The sequence below is a fragment of the Peromyscus maniculatus genome, chromosome 1, assembly GCF_049852395.1.
Source record: "Peromyscus maniculatus bairdii isolate BWxNUB_F1_BW_parent chromosome 1, HU_Pman_BW_mat_3.1, whole genome shotgun sequence".
Lineage (NCBI taxonomy): Eukaryota > Metazoa > Chordata > Mammalia > Rodentia > Cricetidae > Peromyscus > Peromyscus maniculatus.
In genome coordinates, this window is record NC_134852.1 from 69,191,884 (window position 1) to 69,212,081 (window position 20,198).

Below are 20,198 nucleotides of genomic sequence, written 5' to 3' on the forward strand. Positions count from 1 at the left end.
GATCCCAGCCCTTGGTTTGATATTTCCAGTTACCTGAAATGTGCCAGGATGCTGCGGGCTCTGAAACGGCATCCCGGGTCACTGAAAGACAGCAGAAGAGACAGGGACATGAGCAGCGTGTTGGCCGCTAAAGCCTTGCCCGAGGCTAGACAGTCACACCAGGTGCTTTGGAATGGAGCCCTGAGGGCTCTCCTAGGTATGTGCACCTGGATAGCTTGGATTCCCCAGGAGGGGAAACAGGGCTTCGGGAAGCAGGGCCTGCGAATTGGGCCTCAAGGAAGCCACAAGGCGACCAGGCACCTGTTTCTCCCCTGCCCTGCAGCCTGGGCCTCAGCGTAATCCTATTGAGCATGATTTTTATGTCATCATCTCTCTTCGTGACATAGGTTTGTCATCATAGACCCAGGTCTCCGGAGAGCACAGCTACACATGCGTTTAGGACACAAACAAGATTGCTTACCAGGGCTGCCAGTGCTGATGAGGGCCTTGGCTGTGAGAAGGTTAGGCCCAAAGGTCAGCTCGGCCTGGTGAACTCTGCTTCAAGGGATGCAGCAGAATGAGTTCTCTTCTTCCTCAGGGCCACTTTTTGGGAGGAAGAAAGGGGGAGCATGTCAGGGCACTCTTGAGATGGGCCACTGATGACACTGCACGGTCTGAGGGATCATGGGACCATGGTCTGAACGCATGACCAGGTTTAGTAAATCTCTGGCCCTTGGAACATCAAAGAGTGACTCCTGCCACACAGGAAGGGATAGGTGTCTTTCTGGCCCACCCAAATTTTAACTTGAGTTTTTCAGTAAGGGCACCTTTCAGCTCGTGCTCTGACTTAGGGACTTAGACTGATGACAATTGTCCAGGCACTATACAGGGCTAATGAAATCTTTTTTCCTAGTGATTCCTGCCTTGGCCCCACCAAGTCAGAGACCTGTCATCAGTTCTCTGTGGTAGAGCACCATATATATGTATATATAATGGCTGATACCCACAGACAAATCAATTCATAAAACAATCAATTCTACCCGGGGCGTCATTTGCTGGTCTCCAGCCTGTGTCACATGCCTGGTCTACACCCCTGGGGAAAATCCACATCACAGTGCTCACAGAAGTGTGTTTTCAGAGCTTTGTGGGATATGCATGGAGCTGAAATTCATTGGGAACGCCTACGGTTGGGAGGCTCTGAAAACAATCAGGGCTCTTGGCCTCGTGGCCAGGAAGAGATTGCATTCCCTGAAACACACTCTCGACTTGGCAGCTGGAGACTGATGCATGGGAGGTCAATCAAGTTGCCTCTCTAAGTCACATGGGGAGGGAACGCCTTGTGGGTCCAGTCAAGCAGTAGAATGTTCCGGATGTCCCTAAGTCCCATATGCCCAAGATGTAGGCGGGGTTCAGCGGGTGCTCTAGGGTGTGCCCGATGGCCCTTCCTGAAAGCCCCTTCGTGAAGGACGTGGGTCTCATGCCTTGTGTCACAATGTGACCTTGAAGGTCTTTCTCTGCCCATCCCAAACTGTTTGGGAGGTCCAAAGAAAAAACTAGGCCGGGGGTGGGGTTCAAGTGAAGGTTAACTTGCACTATCCCCGTGCCTTGACCCAGAGATACTCTGGTCCTCCTGACTCCACCTATGGGTGTTGCACTGAAGTCCCTGATCAGTGGCTCCTGTCCAATTCCCTTGGAATTGTCCAGGACAGTGTATACATTTGGAATTGCCATTCGGCACCCACAGGTTGGAGGGCTAGAAGTTTGCCGCCATCAGGCCAGAGCCTGGAGGCCTTGCTTCCAAGGTGGAAAGGTTCTTGGTGTTTCAGAGGCCTCAGAAGGCGAGTGCACACGATGTTTAGAGATCCCAGCCCTTGGTTTGATATTTCCAGTTACCTGAAATGTGCCAGGATGCTGCGGGCTCTGAAACGGCATCCCGGGTCACTGAAAGACAGCAGAAGAGACAGGGACATGAGCAGCGTGTTGGCCGCTAAAGCCTTGCCCGAGGCTAGACAGTCACACCAGGTGCTTTGGAATGGAGCCCTGAGGGCTCTCCTAGGTATGTGCACCTGGACAGCTTGGATTCCCCAGGAGGGGAAACAGGGCTTCGGGAAGCAGGGCCTGCGAATTGGGCCTCAAGGAAGCCACAAGGCGACCAGGCACCTGTTTCTCCCCTGCCCTGCAGCCTGGGCCTCAGCGTAATCCTATTGAGCATGATTTTTATGTCATCATCTCTCTTCGTGACATAGGTTTGTCATCATAGACCCAGGTCTCCGGAGAGCACAGCTACACATGCGTTTAGGACACAAACAAGATTGCTTACCAGGGATGCCAGTGCTGATGAGGGCCTTGGCTGTGAGAAGGTTAGGCCCAAAGGTCAGCTCGGCCTGGTGAACTCTGCTTCAAGGGATGCAGCAGAATGAGTTCTCTTCTTCCTCAGGGCCACTTTTTGGGAGGAAGAAAGGGGGAGCATGTCAGGGCACTCTTGAGATGGGCCACTGATGACACTGCACGGTCTGAGGTATCATGGGACCATGGTCTGAACGCATGACCAGGTTTAGTAAATCTCTGGCCCTTGGAACATCAAAGAGTGACTCCTGCCACACAGGAAGGGATAGGTGTCTTTCTGGCCCGCCCAAATTTTAACTTGAGTTTTTCAGTAAGGGCACCTTTCCCCTCGTGCTCTGACTTAGAGACTTAGACTGATGACAATTGTCCAGGCACTATACAGGGCTAATGAAATCTTTTTTCCTAGTGATTCCTGCCTTGGCCCCACCAAGTCAGAGACCTGTCATCAGTTCTCTGTGCTAGAGCACCATATATATGTATATATAATGGCTGATACCCACAGACAAATCAATTCATAAAACAATCAATTCTACCCGGGGCGTCATTTGCTGGTCTCCAGCCTGTGTCGCATGCCTGGTCTACACCCCTGGGGAAAATCCACATCACAGTGCTCACAGAAGTGTGTTTTCAGAGCTTTGTGGGATATGCATGGAGCTGAAATTCGTTGGGAACGCCTACGGTTGGGAGGCTGTGAAAACAATCAGGGCTCTTGGCCTCGTGGCCAGGAAGAGATTGCATTCCCTGAAACACACTCTCGCCTTGGCAGCTGGAGACTGATGCATGGGAGGTCAATCAAGTTGCCTCTCTAAGTCACATGGGGAGGGAACGCCTTGTGGGTCCAGTCCAGCAGTAGAATGTTCCGGATGTCTCTAAGTCCCATATGCCCAAGATGTAGGCGGGGTTCAGCGGGTGCTCTAAGGTGTGCCAGATGGCCCTTCCTGAAAGCCCCTTCGTGAAGGACGTGGGTCTCATGCCTTGTGTCACAATGTGACCTTGAAGGTCTTTCTCTGCCCACCCCAAACTGTTTGGGAGGTCCAAAGAAAAAACTAGGCCGGGGGTGGGGTTCAAGTGAAGGTTAACTTGCACTATCCCCGTGCCTTGACCCAGAGACGCCCTGGTCCTCCTGACTCCACCTATGGGTGTTGCACTGAAGTCCCTGATCAGTGTCTCCTGTCCAATTCCCTTGGAATTGTCCAGGACAGTGTATACATTTGGAATTGCCATTCGGCACCCACAGGTTGGAGGGCTAGAAGTTTGCCGCCATCAGGCCAGAGCCTGGAGGCCTTGCTTCCAAGGTGGAAAGGTTCTTGGTGTTTCAGAGGCCTCAGAAGGCGAGGGCACACGATGTTTAGAGATCCCAGCCCTTGGTTTGATATTTCCAGTTACCTGAAAAGTGTCAGGATGCTGCGGGCTCTGAAACGGCATCCCGTGTCACTGAAAGACAGCAGAAGAGACAGGGACATTAGCAGCGTGTTGGCCGCTAAAGCCTTGCCCGAGGCTAGACAGTCACACCAGGTGCTTTGGAATGGAGCCCTGAGGGCTCTCCTAGGTATGTGCACCTGGATAGCTTGGATTCCCCAGGAGGGGAAACAGGGCTTCGGGAAGCAGGGCCTGCGAATTGGGCCTCAAGGAAGCCACAAGGCGACCAGGCACCTGTTTCTCCCCTGCCCTGCAGCCTGGGCCTCAGGGTAATCCTATTGAGCATGATTTTTATGTCATCATCTCTCTTCGTGACATAGGTTTGTCATCATAGACCCAGGTCTCCGGAGACCACAGCTACACATGCGTTTAGGACACAAACAAGATTGCTTACCAGGGCTGCCAGTGCTGATGAGGGCCTTGGCTGTGAGAAGGTTAGGCCCAAAGATCAGCTCGGCCTGGTGAACTCTGCTTCAAGGGATGCAGCAGAATGAGTTCTCTTCTTCCTCAGGGCACCTTTTTGGGAGGAAGAAAGGGGAGGATGTCAGGGCACTCTTGAGATGGGCCACTGATGACACTGCACGGTCTGAGGGATCATGGGACCATGGTCTGAACGCATGACCAGGTTTAGTAAATCTCTGGCCCTGGGAACATCAATGAGTGACTCCTGCCACACAGGAAGGGATAGGTGTCTTTCTGGCCCGCCCAAATTTTAACTTGAGTTTTTCAGTAAGGGCACCTTTCCCCTCGTGCTCTGACTTAGAGACTTAGACTGATGACAATTGTCCAGGCACTATACAGGGCTAATGAAATCTTTTTTCCTAGTGATTCCTGCCTTGGCCCCACCAAGTCAGAGACCTGTCATCAGTTCTCTGTGCTAGAGCACCATATATATGTATATATAACGGCTGATACCCACAGACAAATCAATTCATAAAACAATCAATTCTACCCGGGGCGTCATTTGCTGGTCTCCAGCCTGTGTCACATGCCTGGTCTACACCCCTGGGGAAAATCCACATCACAGTGCTCACAGAAGTGTGTTTTCAGAGCTTTGTGGGATATGCATGGAGCTGAAATTCGTTGGGAACGCCTACGGTTGGGAGGCTCTGAAAACAATCAGGGCTCTTGGCCTCGTGGCCAGGAAGAGATTGCATTCCCTGAAACACACTCTCGCCTTGGCAGCTGGAGACTGATGCGTGGGAGGTCAATGAAGTTGCCTCTCTAAGTCACATGGGGAGGGAACGCCTTGTGGGTCCAGTCCAGCAGTAGAATATTCCGGATGTCCCTAAGTCCCATATGCCCAAGATGTAGGCGGGGTTCAGCGGGTGCTCTAGGGTGTGCCAGATGGCCCTTCCTGAAAGCCCCTTCGTGAAGGACGTGGGTCTCATGCCTTGTGTCACAATGTGACCTTGAAGGTCTTTCTCTGCCCACCCCAAACTGTTTGGGAGGTCCAAAGAAAAAACTAGGCCGGGGGTGGGGTTCAAGTGAAGGTTAACTTGCACTATCCCCGTGCCTTGACCCAGAGACGCCCTGGTCCTCCTGACTCCACCTATGGGTGTTGCACTGAAGTCCCTGATCAGTGGCTCCTGTCCAATTCCCTTGGAATTGTCCAGGACAGTGTATACATTTGGAATTGCCATTCGGCACCCACAGGTTGCAGGGCTAGAAGTTTGCCGCCATCAGGCCAGAGCCTGGAGGCCTTGCTTCCAAGGTGGAAAGGTTCTTGGTGTTTCAGAGGCCTCAGAAGGCGAGGGCACACGATGTTTAGAGATCCCAGCCCTTGGTTTGATATTTCCAGTTACCTGAAATGTGCCAGGATGCTGCGGGCTCTGAAACGGCATCCCGCGTCACTGAAAGACAGCAGAAGAGACAGGGACATGAGCAGCGTGTTGGCCGCTAAAGCCTTGCCCGAGGCTAGACAGTCACACCAGGTGCTTTGGAATGGAGCCCTGAGGGCTCTCCTAGGTATGTGCACCTGGATAGCTTGGATTCCCCAGGAGGGGAAACAGGGCTTCGGGAAGCAGGGCCTGCGAATTGGGCCTCAAGGAAGCCACAAGGCGACCAGGCACCTGTTTCTCCCCTGCCCTGCAGCCTGGGCGTCAGCGTAATCCTATTGAGCATGATTTTTATGTCATCATCTCTCTTCGTGACATAGGTTTGTCATCATAGACCCAGGTCTCCGGAGAGCACAGCTACACATGCGTTTAGGACACAAACAAGATTGCTTACCAGGGCTGCCAGTGCTGATGAGGGCCTTGGCTGTGAGAAGGTTAGGCCCAAAGTTCAGCTCGGCCTGGTGAACTCTGCTTCAAGGGATGCAGCAGAATGAGTTCTCTTCTTCCTAAGGGCACCTTTTTGGGAGGAAGAAAGGGGGAGGATGTCAGGGCACACTTGAGATGGGCCACTGATGACACTGCACGGTCTGAGGGATCATGGGACCATGGTCTGAACGCATGACCAGGTTTAGTAAATCTCTGGCCCTTGGAACATCAAAGAGTGACTCCTGCCACACAGGAAGGGATAGGTGTCTTTCTGGCCCGCCCAAATTTTAACTTGAGTTTTTCAGTAAGGGCACCTTTCCCCTCGTGCTCTGACTTAGAGACTTAGACTGATGACAATTGTCCAGGCACTATACAGGGCTAATGAAATCTTTTTTCCTAGTGATTCCTGCCTTGGCCCCACCAAGTCAGAGACCTGTCATCAGTTCTCTGTGCTAGAGCACCATATATATGTATATATAACGGCTGATACCCACAGACAAATCAATTCATAAAACAATCAATTCTACCCGGGGCGTCATTTGCTGGTCTCCAGCCTGTGTCACATGCCTGGTCTACACCCCTGGGGAAAATCCACATCACAGTGCTCACAGAAGTGTGTTTTCAGAGCTTTGTGGGATATGCATGGAGCTGAAATTCGTTGGGAACGCCTACGGTTGGGAGGCTCTGAAAACAATCAGGGCTCTTGGCCTCGTGGCCAGGAAGAGATTGCATTCCCTGAAACACACTCTCGCCTTGGCAGCTGGAGACTGATGCGTGGGAGGTCAATCAAGTTGCCTCTCTAAGTCACATGGGGAGGGAACGCCTTGTGGGTCCAGTCCAGCAGTAGAATATTCCGGATGTCCCTAAGTCCCATATGCCCAAGATGTAGGCGGGGTTCAGCGGGTGCTCTAGGGTGTGCCAGATGGCCCTTCCTGAAAGCCCCTTCGTGAAGGACGTGGGTCTCATGCCTTGTGTCACAATGTGACCTTGAAGGTCTTTCTCTGCCCACCCCAAACTGTTTGGGAGGTCCAAAGAAAAAACTAGGCCGGGGGTGGGGTTCAAGTGAAGGTTAACTTGCACTATCCCCGTGCCTTGACCCAGAGACGCCCTGGTCCTCCTGACTCCACCTATGGGTGTTGCACTGAAGTCCCTGATCAGTGGCTCCTGTCCAATTCCCTTGGAATTGTCCAGGACAGTGTATACATTTGGAATTGCCATTCGGCACCCACAGGTTGCAGGGCTAGAAGTTTGCCGCCATCAGGCCAGAGCCTGGAGGCCTTGCTTCCAAGGTGGAAAGGTTCTTGGTGTTTCAGAGGCCTCAGAAGGCGAGGGCACACGATGTTTAGAGATCCCAGCCCTTGGTTTGATATTTCCAGTTACCTGAAATGTGCCAGGATGCTGCGGGCTCTGAAACGGCATCCCGCGTCACTGAAAGACAGCAGAAGAGACAGGGACATGAGCAGCGTGTTGGCCGCTAAAGCCTTGCCCGAGGCTAGACAGTCACACCAGGTGCTTTGGAATGGAGCCCTGAGGGCTCTCCTAGGTATGTGCACCTGGATAGCTTGGATTCCCCAGGAGGGGAAACAGGGCTTCGGGAAGCAGGGCCTGCGAATTGGGCCTCAAGGAAGCCACAAGGCGACCAGGCACCTGTTTCTCCCCTGCCCTGCAGGCTGGGCGTCAGCGTAATCCTATTGAGCATGATTTTTATGTCATCATCTCTCTTCGTGACATAGGTTTGTCATCATAGACCCAGGTCTCCGGAGAGCACAGCTACACATGCGTTTAGGACACAAACAAGATTGCTTACCAGGGCTGCCAGTGCTGATGAGGGCCTTGGCTGTGAGAAGGTTAGGCCCAAAGTTCAGCTCGGCCTGGTGAACTCTGCTTCAAGGGATGCAGCAGAATGAGTTCTCTTCTTCCTAAGGGCACCTTTTTGGGAGGAAGAAAGGGGGAGGATGTCAGGGCACACTTGAGATGGGCCACTGATGACACTGCACGGTCTGAGGGATCATGGGACCATGGTCTGAACGCATGACCAGGTTTAGTAAATCTCTGGCCCTTGGAACATCAAAGAGTGACTCCTGCCACACAGGAAGGGATAGGTGTCTTTCTGGCCCGCCCAAATTTTAACTTGAGTTTTTCAGTAAGGGCACCTTTCCCCTCGTGCTCTGACTTAGAGACTTAGACTGATGACAATTGTCCAGGCACTATACAGGGCTAATGAAATCTTTTTTCCTAGTGATTCCTGCCTTGGCCCCACCAAGTCAGAGACCTGTCATCAGTTCTCTGTGCTAGAGCACCATATATATGTATATATAACGGCTGATACCCACAGACAAATCAATTCATAAAACAATCAATTCTACCCGGGGCGTCATTTGCTGGTCTCCAGCCTGTGTCACATGCCTGGTCTACACCCCTGGGGAAAATCCACATCACAGTGCTCACAGAAGTGTGTTTTCAGAGCTTTGTGGGATATGCATGGAGCTGAAATTCGTTGGGAACGCCTACGGTTGGGAGGCTCTGAAAACAATCAGGGCTCTTGGCCTCGTGGCCAGGAAGAGATTGCATTCCCTGAAACACACTCTCGCCTTGGCAGCTGGAGACTGATGCGTGGGAGGTCAATCAAGTTGCCTCTCTAAGTCACATGGGGAGGGAACGCCTTGTGGGTCCAGTCCAGCAGTAGAATATTCCGGATGTCCCTAAGTCCCATATGCCCAAGATGTAGGCGGGGTTCAGCGGGTGCTCTAGGGTGTGCCAGATGGCCCTTCCTGAAAGCCCCTTCGTGAAGGACGTGGGTCTCATGCCTTGTGTCACAATGTGACCTTGAAGGTCTTTCTCTGCCCATCCCAAACTGTTTGGGAGGTCCAAAGAAAAAACTAGGCCGGGGGTGGGGTTCAAGTGAAGGTTAACTTGCACTATCCCCGTGCCTTGACCCAGAGATACTCTGGTCCTCCTGACTCCACCTATGGGTGTTGCACTGAAGTCCCTGATCAGTGGCTCCTGTCCAATTCCCTTGGAATTGTCCAGGACAGTGTATACATTTGGAATTGCCATTCGGCACCCACAGGTTGGAGGGCTAGAAGTTTGCCGCCATCAGGCCAGAGCCTGGAGGCCTTGCTTCCAAGGTGGAAAGGTTCTTGGTGTTTCAGAGGCCTCAGAAGGCGAGTGCACACGATGTTTAGAGATCCCAGCCCTTGGTTTGATATTTCCAGTTACCTGAAATGTGCCAGGATGCTGCGGGCTCTGAAACGGCATCCCGGGTCACTGAAAGACAGCAGAAGAGACAGGGACATGAGCAGCGTGTTGGCCGCTAAAGCCTTGCCCGAGGCTAGACAGTCACACCAGGTGCTTTGGAATGGAGCCCTGAGGGCTCTCCTAGGTATGTGCACCTGGACAGCTTGGATTCCCCAGGAGGGGAAACAAGGCTTCGGGAAGCAGGGCCTGCGAATTGGGCCTCAAGGAAGCCACAAGGCGACCAGGCACCTGTTTCTCCCCTGCCCTGCAGCCTGGGCGTCAGCGTAATCCTATTGAGCATGATTTTTATGTCATCATCTCTCTTCGTGACATAGGTTTGTCATCATAGACCCAGGTCTCCGGAGACCACAGCTACACATGCGTTTAGGACACAAACAAGATTGCTTACCAGGGCTGCCAGTGCTGATGAGGGCCTTGGCTGTGAGAAGGTTAGGCCCAAAGGTCAGCTCGGCCTGGTGAACTCTGCTTCAAGGGATGCAGCAGAATGAGTTCTCTTCTTCCTCAGGGCCACTTTTTGGGAGGAAGAAAGGGGGAGCATGTCAGGGCACTCTTGAGATGGGCCACTGATGACACTGCACGGTCTGAGGGATCATGGGACCATGGTCTGAACGCATGACCAGGTTTAGTAAATCTCTGGCCCTTGGAACATCAAAGAGTGACTCCTGCCACACAGGAAGGGATAGGTGTCTTTCTGGCCCGCCCAAATTTTAACTTGAGTTTTTCAGTAAGGGCACCTTTCCCCTCGTGCTCTGACTTAGAGACTTAGACTGATGACAATTGTCCAGGCACTATACAGGGCTAATGAAATCTTTTTTCCTAGTGATTCCTGCCTTGGCCCCACCAAGTCAGAGACCTGTCATCAGTTCTCTGTGCTAGAGCACCATATATATGTATATATAATGGCTGATACCCACAGACAAATCAATTCATAAAACAATCAATTCTACCCGGGGCGTCATTTGCTGGTCTCCAGCCTGTGTCGCATGCCTGGTCTACACCCCTGGGGAAAATCCACATCACAGTGCTCACAGAAGTGTGTTTTCAGAGCTTTGTGGGATATGCATGGAGCTGAAATTCGTTGGGAACGCCTACGGTTGGGAGGCTGTGAAAACAATCAGGGCTCTTGGCCTCGTGGCCAGGAAGAGATTACATTCCCTGAAACACACTCTCGCCTTGGCAGCTGGAGACTGATGCATGGGAGGTCAATCAAGTTGCCTCTCTAAGTCACATGGGGAGGGAACGCCTTGTGGGTCCAGTCCAGCAGTAGAATGTTCCGGATGTCTCTAAGTCCCATATGCCCAAGATGTAGGCGGGGTTCAGCGGGTGCTCTAGGGTGTGCCAGATGGCCCTTCCTGAAAGCCCCTTCGTGAAGGACGTGGGTCTCATGCCTTGTGTCACAATGTGACCTTGAAGGTCTTTCTCTGCCCACCCCAAACTGTTTGGGAGGTCCAAAGAAAAAACTAGGCCGGGGGTGGGGTTCAAGTGAAGGTTAACTTGCACTATCCCCGTGCCTTGACCCAGAGACGCCCTGGTCCTCCTGACTCCACCTATGGGTGTTGCACTGAAGTCCCTGATCAGTGTCTCCTGTCCAATTCCCTTGGAATTGTCCAGGACAGTGTATACATTTGGAATTGCCATTCGGCACCCACAGGTTGGAGGGCTAGAAGTTTGCCGCCATCAGGCCAGAGCCTGGAGGCCTTGCTTCCAAGGTGGAAAGGTTCTTGGTGTTTCAGAGGCCTCAGAAGGCGAGGGCACACGATGTTTAGAGATCCCAGCCCTTGGTTTGATATTTCCAGTTACCTGAAAAGTGTCAGGATGCTGCGGGCTCTGAAACGGCATCCCGTGTCACTGAAAGACAGCAGAAGAGACAGGGACATTAGCAGCGTGTTGGCCGCTAAAGCCTTGCCCGAGGCTAGACAGTCACACCAGGTGCTTTGGAATGGAGCCCTGAGGGCTCTCCTAGGTATGTGCACCTGGATAGCTTGGATTCCCCAGGAGGGGAAACAGGGCTTCGGGAAGCAGGGCCTGCGAATTGGGCCTCAAGGAAGCCACAAGGCGACCAGGCACCTGTTTCTCCCCTGCCCTGCAGCCTGGGCCTCAGGGTAATCCTATTGAGCATGATTTTTATGTCATCATCTCTCTTCGTGACATAGGTTTGTCATCATAGACCCAGGTCTCCGGAGACCACAGCTACACATGCGTTTAGGACACAAACAAGATTGCTTACCAGGGCTGCCAGTGCTGATGAGGGCCTTGGCTGTGAGAAGGTTAGGCCCAAAGATCAGCTCGGCCTGGTGAACTCTGCTTCAAGGGATGCAGCAGAATGAGTTCTCTTCTTCCTCAGGGCACCTTTTTGGGAGGAAGAAAGGGGAGGATGTCAGGGCACTCTTGAGATGGGCCACTGATGACACTGCACGGTCTGAGGGATCATGGGACCATGGTCTGAACGCATGACCAGGTTTAGTAAATCTCTGGCCCTGGGAACATCAATGAGTGACTCCTGCCACACAGGAAGGGATAGGTGTCTTTCTGGCCCGCCCAAATTTTAACTTGAGTTTTTCAGTAAGGGTACCTTTCCCCTCGTGCTCTGACTTAGAGACTTAGACTGGTGACAATTGTCCAGGCACTATACAGGGCTAATGAAATCTTTTTTCCTAGTGATTCCTGCCTTGGCCCCACCAAGTCAGAGACCTGTCATCAGTTCTCTGTGCTAGAGCACCATATATATGTATATATAATGGCTGATACCCACAGACAAATCAATTCATAAAACAATCAATTCTACCCGGGGCGTCATTTGCTGGTCTCCAGCCTGTGTCACATGCCTGGTCTACAGCCCTGGGGAAAATCCACATCACAGTGCTCACAGAAGTGTGTTTTCAGAGCTTTGTGGGATATGCATGGAGCTGAAATTCGTTGGGAACGCCTACGGTTGGGAGGCTCTGAAAACAATCAGGGCTCTTGGCCTCGTGGCCAGGAAGAGATTGCATTCCCTGAAACACACTCTCGCCTTGGCAGCTGGAGACTGATGCATGGGAGGTCAATCAAGTTGCCTCTCTAAGTCACATGGGGAGGGAACGCCTTGTGGGTCCAGTCCAGCAGTAGAATGTTCCGGATGTCCCTAAGTCCCATATGCCCAAGATGTAGGCGGGGTTCAGTGGGTGCTCTAGTGTGTGCCAGATGGCCCTTCCTGAAAGCCCCTTCGTGAAGGACGTGGGTCTCATGCCTTGTGTCACAATGTGACCTTGAAGGTCTTTCTCTGCCCATCCCAAACTGTTTGGGAGGTCCAAAGAAAAAACTAGGCTGGGGGTGGGGTTAAGTGAAGGTTAACTTGCACTATCCCCGTGCCTTGACCCAGAGATACTCTGGTCCTCCTGACTCCACCTATGGGTGTTGCACTGAAGTCCCTGATCAGTGGCTCCTGTCCAATTCCCCTTGGAATTGTCCAGGACAGTGTATACATTTGGAATTGCCATTCGGCACCCACAGGTTGGAGGGCTAGAAGTTTGCCGCCATCAGGCCAGAGCCTGGAGGCCTTGATTCCAAGGTGGAAAGGTTCTTGGTGTTTCAGAGGCCTCAGAAGGCGAGGGCACACGATGTTTAGAGATCCCAGCGCTTGGTTTGATATTTCCAGTTACCTGAAATGTGCCAGGATGCTGCGGGCTCTGAAACGGCATCCCGGGTCACTGAAAGACAGCAGAAGAGACAGGGACATGAGCAGCGTGTTGGCCGCTAAAGCCTTGCCCGAGGCTAGACAGTCACACCAGGTGCTTTGGAATGGAGCCCTGAGGGCTCTCCTAGGTATGTGCACCTGGACAGCTTGGATTCCCCAGGAGGGGAAACAGGGCTTCGGGAAGCAGGGCCTGCGAATTGGGCCTCAAGGAAGCCACAAGGCGACCAGGCACCTGTTTCTCCCCTGCCCTGCAGCCTGGGCCTCAGCGTAATCCTATTGAGCATGATTTTTATGTCATCATCTCTCTTCGTGACATAGGTTTGTCATCATAGACCCAGGTCTCCGGAGAGCACAGCTACACATGCGTTTAGGACACAAACAAGATTGCTTACCAGGGCTGCCAGTGCTGATGAGGGCCTTGCCTTGAGAAGGTTAGGCCCAAAGGTCAGCTCGGCCTGGTGAACTCTGCTTCAAGGGATGCAGCAGAATGAGTTCTCTTCTTCCTAAGGGCACCTTTTTGGGAGGAAGAAAGGGGAGGATGTCAGGGCACTCTTGAGATGGGCCACTGATGACACTGCACGGTCTGAGGGATCATGGGACCATGGTCTGAACGCATGACCAGGTTTAGTAAATCTCTGGCCCTTGGAACATCAAAGAGTGACTCCTGCCACACAGGAAGGGATAGGTGTCTTTCTGGCCCGCCCAAATTTTAACTTGAGTTTTTCAGTAAGGGCACCTTTCCCCTCGTGCTCTGACTTAGAGACTTACACTGATGACAATTGTCCAGGCACTATACAGGGCTAATGAAATCTTTTTTCCTAGTGATTCCTGCCTTGGCCCCACCAAGTCAGAGACCTGTCATCAGTTCTCTGTGCTAGAGCACCATATATATGTATATATAATGGCTGATACCCACAGACAAATCAATTCATAAAACAATCAATTCTACCCGGGGCGTCATTTGCTGGTCTCCAGCCTGTGTCACATGCCTGGTCTACACCCCTGGGGAAAATCCACATCACAGTGCTCACAGAAGTGTGTTTTCAGAGCTTTGTGGGATATGCATGGAGCTGAAATTCGTTGGGAACGCCTACGGTTGGGAGGCTCTGAAAACAATCAGGGCTCTTGGCCTCGTGGCCAGGAAGAGATTGCATTCCCTGAAACACACTCTCGCCTTGGCAGCTGGAGACTGATGCATGGGAGGTCAATCAAGTTGCCTCTCTAAGTCACATGGGGAGGGAACGCCTTGTGGGTCCAGTCCAGCAGTAGAATGTTCCGGATGTCCCTAAGTCCCATATGCCCAAGATGTAGGCGGGGTTCAGCGGGTGCTCTAGGGTGTGCCAGATGGCCCTTCCTGAAAGCCCCTTCGTGAAGGACGTGGGTCTCATGCCTTGTGTCACAATGTGACCTTGAAGGTCTTTCTCTGCCCATCCCAAACTGTTTGGGAGGTCCAAAGAAAAAACTAGGCCGGGGGTGGGGTTCAAGTGAAGGTTAACTTGCACTATCCCCGTGCCTTGACCCAGAGATATTCTGGTCCTCCTGACTCCACCTATGGGTGTTGCACTGAAGTCCCTGATCAGTGGCTCCTGTCCAATTCCCTTGGAATTGTCCAGGACAGTGTATACATTTGGAATTGCCATTCGGCACCCACAGGTTGGAGGGCTAGAAGTTTGCCGCCATCAGGCCAGAGCCTGGAGGCCTTGCTTCCAAGGTGGAAAGGTTCTTGGTGTTTCAGAGGCCTCAGAAGGCGAGGGCACACGATGTTTAGAGATCCCAGCGCTTGGTTTGATATTTCCAGTTACCTGAAATGTGCCAGGATGCTGCGGGCTCTGAAACGGCATCCCGGGTCACTGAAAGACAGCAGAAGAGACAGGGACATGAGCAGCGTGTTGGCCGCTAAAGCCTTGCCCGAGGCTAGACAGTCACACCAGGTGCTTTGGAATGGAGCCCTGAGGGCTCTCCTAGGTATGTGCACCTGGACAGCTTGGATTCCCCAGGAGGGGAAACAGGGCTTCGGGAAGCAGGGCCTGCGAATTGGGCCTCAAGGAAGCCACAAGGCGACCAGGCACCTGTTTCTCCCCTGCCCTGCAGCCTGGGCCTCAGCGTAATCCTATTGAGCATGATTTTTATGTCATCATCTCTCTTCGTGACATAGGTTTGTCATCATAGACCCAGGTCTCCGGAGACCACAGCTACACATGCGTTTAGGACACAAACAAGATTGCTTACCAGGGCTGCCAGTGCTGATGAGGGCCTTGGCTGTGAGAAGGTTAGGCCCAAAGGTCAGCTCGGCCTGGTGAACTCTGCTTCAAGGGATGCAGCAGAATGAGTTCTCTTCTTCCTCAGGGCACATTTTTGGGAGGAAGAAAGGGGGAGGATGTCAGGGCACTCTTGAGATGGGCCACTGATGACACTGCACGGTCTGAGGGATCATGGGACCATGGTCTGAACGCATGACCAGGTTTAGTAAATCTCTGGCCCTTGGAACATCAAAGAGTGACTCCTGCCACACAGGAAGGGATAGGTGTCTTTCTGGCCCGCCCAAATTTTAACTTGAGTTTTTCAGTAAGGGCACCTTTCCCCTCGTGCTCTGACTTAGAGACTTAGACTGATGACAATTGTCCAGGCACTATACAGGGCTAATGAAATCTTTTTTCCTAGTGATTCCTGCCTTGGCCCCACCAAGTCAGAGACCTGTCATCAGTTCTCTGTGCTAGAGCACCATATATATGTATATATAATGGCTGATACCCACAGACAAATCAATTCATAAAACAATCAATTCTACCCGGGGCGTCATTTGCTGGTCTCCAGCCTGTGTCACATGCCTGGTCTACACCCCTGGGGAAAATCCACATCACAGTGCTCACAGAAGTGTGTTTTCAGAGCTTTGTGGGATATGCATGGAGCTGAAATTCGTTGGGAACGCCTACGGTTGGGAGGCTCTGAAAACAATCAGGGCTCTTGGCCTCGTGGCCAGGAAGAGATTGCATTCCCTGAAACACACTCTCGCCTTGGCAGCTGGAGACTGATGCATGGGAGGTCAATCAAGTTGCCTCTCTAAGTCACATGGGGAGGGAACGCCTTGTGGGTCCAGTCCAGCAGTAGAATGTTCCGGATGTCCCTAAGTCCCATATGCCCAAGATGTAGGCGGGGTTCAGCGGGTGCTCTAGGGTGTGCCAGATGGCCCTTCCTGAAAGCCCCTTCGTGAAGGACGTGGGTCTCATGCCTTGTGTCACAATGTGACCTTGAAGGTCTTTCTCTGCCCCCCCCAAACTGTTTGGGAGGTCCAAAGAAAAAACTAGGCCGGGGGTGGGGTTCAAGTGAAGGTTAACTTGCACTATCCCCGTGCCTTGACCCAGAGACGCCCTGGTCCTCCTGACTCCACCTATGGGTGTTGCACTGAAGTCCCTGATCAATGGCTCCTGTCCAATTCCCTTGGAATTGTGCAGGACAGTGTATACATTTGGAATTGCCATTCGGCACCCACAGGTTGGAGGGCTAGAAGTTTGCCGCCATCAGGCCAGAGCCTGGAGGCCTTGCTTCCAAGGTGGAAAGGTTCTTGGTGTTTCAGAGGCCTCAGAAGGCGAGGGCACACGATGTTTAGAGATCCCAGCGCTTGGTTTGATATTTCCAGTTACCTGAAATGTGCAAGGATGCTGCGGGCTCTGAAACGGCATCCCGGGTCACTGAAAGACAGCAGAAGAGACAGGGACATGAGCAGCGTGTTGGCCGCTAAAGCCTTGCCCGAGGCTAGACAGTCACACCAGGTGCTTTGGAATGGAGCCCTGAGGGCTCTCCTAGGTATGTGCACCTGGATAGCTTGGATTCCCCAGGAGGGGAAACAGGGCTTCGGGAAGCAGGGCCTGCGAATTGGGCCTCAAGGAAGCCACAAGGCGACCAGGCACCTGTTTCTCCCCTGCCCTGCAGCCTGGGCCTCAGCGTAATCCTATTGAGCATGATTTTTATGTCATCATCTCTCTTCGTGACATAGGTTTGTCATCATAGACCCAGGTCTCCGGAGACCACAGCTACACATGCGTTTAGGACACAAACAAGATTGCTTACCAGGGCTGCCAGTGCTGATGAGGGCCTTGGCTGTGAGAAGGTTAGGTCCAAAGGTCAGCTCGGCCTGGTGAACTCTGCTTCAAGGGATGCAGCAGAATGAGTTCTCTTCTTCCTCAGGGCACATTTTTGGGAGGAAGAAAGGGGGAGGATGTCAGGGCACTCTTGAGATGGGCCACTGATGACACTGCACGGTCTGAGGGATCATGGGACCATGGTCTGAACGCATGACCAGGTTTAGTAAATCTCTGGCCCTTGGAACATCAAAGAGTGACTCCTGCCACACAGGAAGGGATAGGTGTCTTTCTGGCCCGCCCAAATTTTAACTTGAGTTTTTCAGTAAGGGCACCTTTCCCCTCGTGCTCTGACTTAGAGACTTACACTGATGACAATTGTCCAGGCACTATACAGGGCTAATGAAATCTTTTTTCCTAGTGATTCCTGCCTTGGCCCCACCAAGTCAGAGACCTGTCATCAGTTCTCTGTGCTAGAGCACCATATATATGTATATATAATGGCTGATACCCACAGACAAATCAATTCATAAAACAATCAATTCTACCCGGGGCGTCATTTGCTGGTCTCCAGCCTGTGTCGCATGCCTGGTCTACACCCCTGGGGAAAATCCACATCACAGTGCTCACAGAAGTGTGTTTTCAGAGCTTTGTGGGATATGCATGGAGCTGAAATTCGTTGGGAACGCCTACGGTTGGGAGGCTCTGAAAACAATCAGGGCTCTTGGCCTCGTGGCCAGGAAGAGATTGCATTCCCTGAAACACACTCTCGCCTTGGCAGCTGGAGACTGATGCATGGGAGGTCAATCAAGTTGCCTCTCTAAGTCACATGGGGAGGGAACGCCTTGTGGGTCCAGTCCAGCAGTAGAATGTTCCGGATGTCCCTAAGTCCCATATGGCCAAGATGTAGGCGGGGTTCAGCGGGTGCTCTAGGGAGTGCCAGATGGCCCTTCCTGAAAGCCCCTTCGTGAAGGACGTGGGTCTCATGCCTTGTGTCACAATGTGACCTTGAAGGTCTTTCTCTGCCCATGCCAAACTGTTTGGGAGGTCCAAAGAAAAAACTAGGCCGGGGGTGGGGTTCAAGTGAAGGTTAACTTGCACTATCCCCGTGCCTCGACCCAGAGACGCCCTGGTCCTCCTGACTCCACCTATGGGTGTTGTACTGAAGTCCCTGATCAGTGGCTCCTGTCCAATTCCCTTGGAATTGTCCAGGACAGTGTATACATTTGGAATTGCCATTCGGCACCCACAGGTTGGAGGGCTAGACGTTTGCCGCCATCAGGCCAGAGCCTGGAGGCCTTGCTTCCAAGGTGGAAAGGTTCTTGGTGTTTCAGAGGCCTCAGAAGGCGAGGGCACACGATGTTTAGAGATCCCAGCCCTTGGTTTGATATTTCCAGTTACCTGAAATGTGCCAGGATGCTGCAGGCTCTGAAACGGCATCCCGGGTCACTGAAAGACAGCAGAAGAGACAGGGACATGAGCAGCGTGTTGGCCGCTAAAGCCTTGCCCGAGGCTAGACAGTCACACCAGGTGCTTTGGAATGGAGCCCTGAGGGCTCTCCTAGGTATGTGCACCTGGACAGCTTGGATTCCCCAGGAGGGGAAACAGGGCTTCGGGAAGCATGGCCTGCGAATTGGGCCTCAAGGAAGCCACAAGGCGACCAGGCACCTGTTTCTCCCCTGCCCTGCAGCCTGGGCCTCAGCGTAATCCTATTGAGCATAATTTTCATGTCATCATCTCTCTTCGTGACATAGGTTTGTCATTATAGACCCAGGTCTCCGGAGAGCACAGCTACACATGCGTTTAGGACACAAACAAGATTGCTTACCAGGGATGCCAGTGCTGATGAGGGCCTTGGCTGTGAGAAGGTTAGGCCCAAAGGTCAGCTCGGCCTGGTGAACTCTGCTTCAAGGGATGCAGCAGAATGAGTTCTCTTCTTCCTAAGGGCACCTTTTTGGGAGGAAGAAAGGGGAGGATGTCAGGGCACTCTTGAGATGGGCCACTGATGACACTGCACGGTCTGAGGGATCATGGGACCATGGTCTGAACGCATGACCAGGTTTAGTAAATCTCTGGCCCTTGGAACATCAAAGAGTGACTCCTGCCACACAGGAAGGGATAGGTGTCTTTCTGGCCCGCCCAAATTTTAACTTGAGTTTTTCAGTAAGGGCACCTTTCCCCTCGTGCTCTGACTTAGAGACTTAGACTGATGACAATTGTCCAGGCACTATACAGGGCTAATGAAATCTTTTTTCCTAGTGATTCCTGCCTTGGCCCCACCAAGTCAGAGACCTGTCATCAGTTCTCTGTGCTAGAGCACCATATATATGTATATATAATGGCTGATACCCACAGACAAATCAATTCATAAAACAATCAATTCTACCCGGGGCGTCATTTGCTGGTCTCCAGCCTGTGTCACATGCCTGGTCTACACCCCTGGGGAAAATCCACATCACAGTGCTCACAGAAGTGTGTTTTCAGAGCTTTGTGGGATATGCATAGAGCTGAAATTCGTTGGGAACGCCTACGGTTGGGAGGCTCTGAAAACAATCAGGGCTCTTGGCCTCGTGGCCAGGAAGAGATTGCATTCCCTAAAACACACTCTCGCCTTAGCAGCTGGAGACTGATGCATGGGAGGTCAATCAAGTTGCCTCTCTAAGTCACATGGGTAGGGAACGCTTTGTGGGTCCCGTCCAGCAGTAGAATGTTCCGGATGTCCCTAAGTCTCATATGCCCAAGATGTAGGCGGGGTTCAGCGGGTGCTCTAGGCTGTGCCAGATGGCCCTTCCTGAAAGCCCCTCATGAAGGACGTGGCTCTCATGCCTTGTGTCACAATGTGACCTTGAAGGTCTTTCTCTGCCCATCCCAAACTGTTTGGGAGGTCCAAAGAAAAAACTAGGCCGGGGGTGGGGTTCAAGTGAAGGTTAACTTGCACTATCCCCGTGCCTCGACCCAGAGACGCCCTGGTCCTCCTGACTCCACCTATGGGTGTTGCACTGAAGTTCCTGATCAGTGGCTCCTGTCCAATTTCCTTGGAATTGTGCAGGACAGTGTATACATTTGGAATTGCCATTTGGCACCCAGAGGTTGGAGGGCTAGAAGTTTGCCGCCATCAGGCCAGAGCCTGGAGGCCTTGCTTCCAAGGTGGAAAGGTTCTTGGTGTTTCAGAGGCCTCAG

General features: G+C 52.4%; 1 long non-coding RNA gene and 11 other non-coding genes across 12 annotated transcripts in view; all 12 read right to left on the minus strand.

Annotated features, from left to right (window-relative positions):
• The window catches only part of LOC107399369 (uncharacterized), a 254,016-nt gene that overhangs the window by 215,318 nt on the left and 18,500 nt on the right, over positions 1–20,198 (minus strand). The window lies entirely within an intron of this gene.
• On the minus strand, positions 326–404 carry LOC143271262 (small nucleolar RNA SNORD115). The gene has a single exon (XR_013048484.1). It is a non-coding gene; the product is annotated as a small nucleolar RNA SNORD115 (small nucleolar RNA).
• Positions 2,165–2,243, minus strand: LOC143271263 (small nucleolar RNA SNORD115). Its single transcript, XR_013048485.1, has one exon. It is a non-coding gene; the product is annotated as a small nucleolar RNA SNORD115 (small nucleolar RNA).
• On the minus strand, positions 4,004–4,082 carry LOC143271377 (small nucleolar RNA SNORD115). The gene has a single exon (XR_013048598.1). It is a non-coding gene; the product is annotated as a small nucleolar RNA SNORD115 (small nucleolar RNA).
• LOC143271353 (small nucleolar RNA SNORD115) lies at positions 5,842–5,920 on the minus strand. Its single transcript, XR_013048574.1, has one exon. It is a non-coding gene; the product is annotated as a small nucleolar RNA SNORD115 (small nucleolar RNA).
• LOC143271354 (small nucleolar RNA SNORD115) lies at positions 7,681–7,759 on the minus strand. Its single transcript, XR_013048575.1, has one exon. It is a non-coding gene; the product is annotated as a small nucleolar RNA SNORD115 (small nucleolar RNA).
• On the minus strand, positions 9,520–9,598 carry LOC143271355 (small nucleolar RNA SNORD115). Its single transcript, XR_013048576.1, has one exon. It is a non-coding gene; the product is annotated as a small nucleolar RNA SNORD115 (small nucleolar RNA).
• Positions 11,359–11,437, minus strand: LOC143271378 (small nucleolar RNA SNORD115). The gene has a single exon (XR_013048599.1). It is a non-coding gene; the product is annotated as a small nucleolar RNA SNORD115 (small nucleolar RNA).
• On the minus strand, positions 13,197–13,275 carry LOC143271264 (small nucleolar RNA SNORD115). Its single transcript, XR_013048486.1, has one exon. It is a non-coding gene; the product is annotated as a small nucleolar RNA SNORD115 (small nucleolar RNA).
• On the minus strand, positions 15,034–15,112 carry LOC143271265 (small nucleolar RNA SNORD115). Its single transcript, XR_013048487.1, has one exon. It is a non-coding gene; the product is annotated as a small nucleolar RNA SNORD115 (small nucleolar RNA).
• Positions 16,873–16,951, minus strand: LOC143271267 (small nucleolar RNA SNORD115). The gene has a single exon (XR_013048488.1). It is a non-coding gene; the product is annotated as a small nucleolar RNA SNORD115 (small nucleolar RNA).
• LOC143271382 (small nucleolar RNA SNORD115) lies at positions 18,712–18,790 on the minus strand. Its single transcript, XR_013048603.1, has one exon. It is a non-coding gene; the product is annotated as a small nucleolar RNA SNORD115 (small nucleolar RNA).